The following is a 5,385-nucleotide window of genomic DNA, read 5'->3' on the forward strand; positions in this document are numbered from 1 at the left end:
ACGTTGTTGTAGTCTGAATTGATCGATGCAGGCTTGTTGATGGAAAGATGCTTATTGTTGGCGTTTGGTGAGTGATTTTTGTTGGTTAAAGAGTTTATTGATGAGTTGGGTGCAGAGGTGACCTCTGCGTTTTGTTTTGATTTTGCTTAGATTTTGTGGAATTGTTGATGGCTGAAATTTTTGTTGGTGTGGTGGTTACAGAGATACCTCTTTTGTAGGTTGAAGCACATCAGCAAAGCTAGCAGTGAGGGAAGGGAGGGAAGTATTTTCTCTATACTTTTTGAGGGCTTCGTGCATACTGCACTTTTCTGGTGTCTTTATTTTTAAAATTTCTTTAGTTTGCATATACTTTGGACACGTATAGTCAGAAGCGCGATGCTCGCCAGAACAATTCGCACACATAACTCGGATGCAGTCATTATCGTGTGGAGAAGGAAAATTGCAAATTTCGCATGTTAGGGAACCTTTACAATGTTTTTGCGTATGACTTAATTTCTGGCATGACCTGCAGCGCATTGGATTAGGCACGTACGGTCGCACAGAGCTCATCCTCCATGCGATGTTTATTTTGTTTGGAAGGGAATAACTGTTGAATGATATTAGCATAACACCAGTAGGCTTTATAACACCTTCAACTTTGCGAGTGAACTTATAAACCGCGGAAACGTTTCGTTCGTTTTTATATACTTTTCCGCTACTTGCTTATTTTCACTAGCAGTTATAGGCTGCCGTCGCGTAATTCACTAATTTTGGAGTCAGGAAAAGCATCTTGCAGTTTTTGATACGATTTTTTACGTTTTGGTTGGGGACCTTGGGCCAGCGCAGCAAACCTGTTGTCCCCGAACTGGAAGCCCACCGCTTATATAAGTCTTGGATTATATTTCTCACTTAAAATAAGTATTAATCGCGTTACTTAAGCAAGCAGACCGGGGTGCAAAAAAAAAAAAAATAAAAAAAAACCCACCAAAAGAGAGCACAAATTGTTGTTGCCGATAACGGCGCTTTGTTTACAAAAATGAACAATCAACTAAGTAACACGTCTGCACTCGATCAATGCTGATTGTTGGAAGAATATATCTCTGTCCGTTGTTGCGCATTCCCAGGTTTCAGAAAGTAAATGAGATGGAGTCCTTGCAGTGAGTAGTACTAATAAATCAACATCTTCTCCCCTTACAATAGTTATGTTCCTTGCATTCGATTTTCCTAATGCTGTTTCAATTATGGAGACATCGGCGCCATCTAGAGCTTGTTTCACGGTAATATTTTCAGTTGTTAATTTGTCACTCAACATAGAAATATTGATCAGCACAAACTATAATGGTAAACGCTTGTAATAAATACATATGTATATTCACTTGAACTGCACGTTCAACACCAAAAGAAGCAGATACGTGAACAACACCACACGCACAAAGGATAACCAGGCCATCCAAGGAGAGAGGATTCTGTTAGGGACTATTGGTCTTTTGAGAGTGTTTAAATGAGTTAAGAAGCCACTCCCTCTAGCCGGGAAAACTGGCGCACCCTAATACAACAGCGCAATTCACCACAACTAATGACACCACTTAACACACCTCACCTTACATCTACATTATTCAACCCACTCAACAAAAAGGATGGGAAAAAGGGAAAGCGGAACACATTCACTTCTTCACTGCGCCGCGTCGACACCTTTCGAAATAATTCGTTCGCGACACTCCGCACATCATCAATTCGATACCTTTCCTTCGTTACACGCATCCGTGCTTACGTTCACACTCAACTCAATTCTCCGTCAACCTCCGCCCGCTTAGTTAGCATTTTGGCAACAGCGATTCTTCATACGTTTAAGTCGATTTCTTAAATAATTAAAATCCTTAATTTTAACTAAACAATATTTGTACAAACTAAAATATTTACGTGTTAAATAGATTTATCAACTAAACTTCAGCGAAACAGAGATTTTTATTTTACTTGTGCGGGATAGCCAGTTAATGGAATCACAAACAAAGATATACTGGGTGCAAAGTTAAACAGAGAGCATATTTTCTTATAATAGTATAATATATATATAAAAGGAACACAAATGGGCATTTTTGCTTGCCTCACTACGTGAATATGTATATTTTTCAAAATTTTTGCACAATGTAATTGGCTAAAAATCTATTAATATTTCCAGACTTCAATGTMGTCATTATCTCATACAGCTCATCGTTCCATCGAATGCGATATTCGCCGTGGTCAGCGCGCAAAGGACCATAAATCTTTCGCAGAACTTTTCTCTCGAAAACTCGCAACGTCGACTCATCATGTTGTCATCGTCCAAGCCTCYGCACCATATAGCAGGACGGGAATTATGAGTGACTTATAGAGTTTGGCTTTTGTTCGCCGAGAGGGGACTTTACTTCTCAATTGCCTACTCAGTCCGAAGCAGCACCTGTTGGCAAGAGTKATCCTGCGTTGGATTTCTAGGCTGATATTGTTGGTGGTGTTTACGCTGATTCTAAGATAGACAAAATTATCTACAACTTCAAAGCTATGACTGTCAACAGCCGCGAGTGCGACGACTGTTTGTTTGATGACAGGAGATATTTCGTTCACTTCCAGAACCCTCTGCTTTGCTTCCTTGTCCAGTCTGGGGAAAGCAGAACTAACGGCGAGGGGATATCAATATCCTCGGCATACGGCAGAAGCTGTATACACTCAGGTTGGAGAAATCGCACGATAGAGAGTCGCCTTGTCTGAAACCTCGTTTGGTATCGAACGTCTCGGAGAGGTCCTTCCCGATTCTGAGGAGCTTTTGGTGGTGCTCGATAAAATCTTATATGCCATGTTGAGGAGGCTTATCCCACGGTAGTTGGCGTAGATTGTGGGGTCTCCTTTTTTATGGATTGGGCATAGCACACTTAAATTCCAATCTTTTACATAGAAGCTGATGCATGCCCCTTATTAGTTCTTCGCCGCCGTGTTTGAATAGCTCGGCTGGCAATCCATAGGACCGCGCCGCTTTGTTGTTCTTCAGGCGGGTAACTGCTACTCGAACTTCTTCCTGGTCGGGCAATCGAACGTCTGCTCCATCGTCATCGATTGGGGAATCGGGTTCGCCTTCTCCTGGCGTTGTGTGTTCACTGCCATTCAGCAGGCTGGAGAAGTGTTCCCTCCATAATTTAAGTATGCTCTGGGGATCGGTGACTAGATCACCTTTAGGGGTTCTACAAGGGTATACTCCGGTCTTGAAACCTTCTATAAGCCCCCTCATTTTTTCGTAAAATTTTCAAGCATTACCCCTGTCGGCCAGCTTGTCAAGCTTTTCGTACTCACGCATTTCGGCCTCTCTTGTTTTTTGCCTGCAAATGCGTCTGGCTTCCCCTTTCAACTTCCGGTGTCTATTCCATCCCGCATGTGTTGTGGTCGATTGTAGCCTTGTGAGGTAGGCAGTCTGCTTTCTCTCCAATGCGACATGGCACTCTTCATCGTACCAGCTGTTCTTTTGCATTTTCCGAAAACCAATGGTTGGAATTTAATACTACAGATAACCATATTTTGTGCCCCGGCGAAGTCGATCAGCTTCAAACCATTTGGGGGCACTGTAGTAAACGCCGCACAGACCTACTCGCCTCAGTCCTTGTCCCGTTTATCGCGTTACTAGGACGACGGTGATGTCAGCCGTCCCAATTAAAGTACCGGACATTCCAGGTTTATGTCCGTGAACGTGTACGTGTGAACTGTGAAAAGCTAAAGCCAATACCAAAAAGCTAAAGCTAAACACCAATAGAATATGGTGTATTTCGCCACTGTACGTCTGGCAAGGAGGTATTTTAATAGAGATGAGTGAACARAGTTGAGCATTGAATGAAAATTATGCTCAGAGACTTGTTTTGATACAACCATTGTAGAAATATAYAAGTAACAAAAGAATCATATGGTCGTCAATAGCTGAGATCCCCTGATCGAAATATTTGATTTTTCGGTCCAGTGATTCAAATAAAAGGACTTAAAAATAAAAAATTGGTTGCAATATAGGCGCGTTACCGATATTTGTTGGGTATTAGGTTCCCCCGGAGGCCTATTTTCACCCATATAATATAAACAATACTAAACAAAACTATTTGTAATAATTTAAACAAAAATATGTATAATATATTCTTCAAATATTTTTAATAAAATAGAAAAGTATTACAAATATTTTGATACAATAAATAAAATTTTAATCAAAACTAGATAAATTTAATCTTTATGAATTTTAATAATCGAAATACACTTGAAAATTTAACAAACACGTACTTAAAATAATAAATTGGATAGAATAACACGGCAACACACTCGTGCCTTTTCAAAGGCATTTGGCCGATTTAGTAGTAGAATATTTAGGAAACCCTAACGAACTGCCTGGGCTTTTGCCCTGAGTCGTCCCTCATTCTATTGCATCCTTAATGTAATTTCTGTCATTCTATAAGCTTTCGCCTGCGTATGCGTGGGTGAAAATTATAGGATTTGTTACTTGTAGGTTTATACAATGGATACAACAGCCGTATGTTAATCTATATGCTTATACGTTTAAATGGAATCATATTTATTTATATGAATTTCTTTTTGGAATTTTAAGGAACGCATGCTGATATCATTCTAATTAACTATGCTATTTCAATGTAGTATTTATAAGCAATATGCATTTTATATTTAAATTAATAAATAAATAAATAAACAAATACAATAATATACTTTTACTTATATGCACATATTTATGTGTGTGCTACATACAATAGTTCCAAGCGAAACTCGAATATTTGGTTTTACTTCAAATATGGGGAATTACTATTGCAATAAAAATTGATATGTTATATTTCATTAACGTATTGGGTAATTCATTAAATGACAAAACCAAATTTTTGAATAATCTTTTATTTATAAAAATAAAAATACGTTATCTAATAAGTCTTCATTTTCAATGCAAAATTTTGAATATCGCGTCATTTATCGGAAAAGGATAGTAAAAAAGTGAAATGGGCAGATAAAGGGGACAAACTAGTGTTGAAGTGCGGGAACTACTAATTCGTCATTACGAAAATCAAAAATCGCTTCGGGAAATATCTGAAATTGTAGATCGAAGCCGATCGACCGTTCAGTACATCATTAAACGGTACAAGAGAGATAAAACTGTGAAAAATAGATCGAAAGTTGCAAACAACAAAATTTTCTCTGCTAGTGATGAACAGTATATTCTACGCCAGGTCAAAAAAGATCCATTTATAAGTGCACCGAAACTCGTAACAATCGCCGAAAATGATTTGGGGAAAAAGTGTTGCCCACAAACCATAAGAAATATACTGAATAAGGCTGATTATAACGGCAGAAGAGCAAGACGAAAGCCTCTTATCAACGAACGTAATCAAAAAGCAAGACTAC

Source organism: Bactrocera latifrons, unplaced genomic scaffold (assembly GCF_001853355.1).
Source record: "Bactrocera latifrons isolate USDA-ARS-PBARC rearing strain unplaced genomic scaffold, ASM185335v1 scaffold_440, whole genome shotgun sequence".
Lineage (NCBI taxonomy): Eukaryota > Metazoa > Arthropoda > Insecta > Diptera > Tephritidae > Bactrocera > Bactrocera latifrons.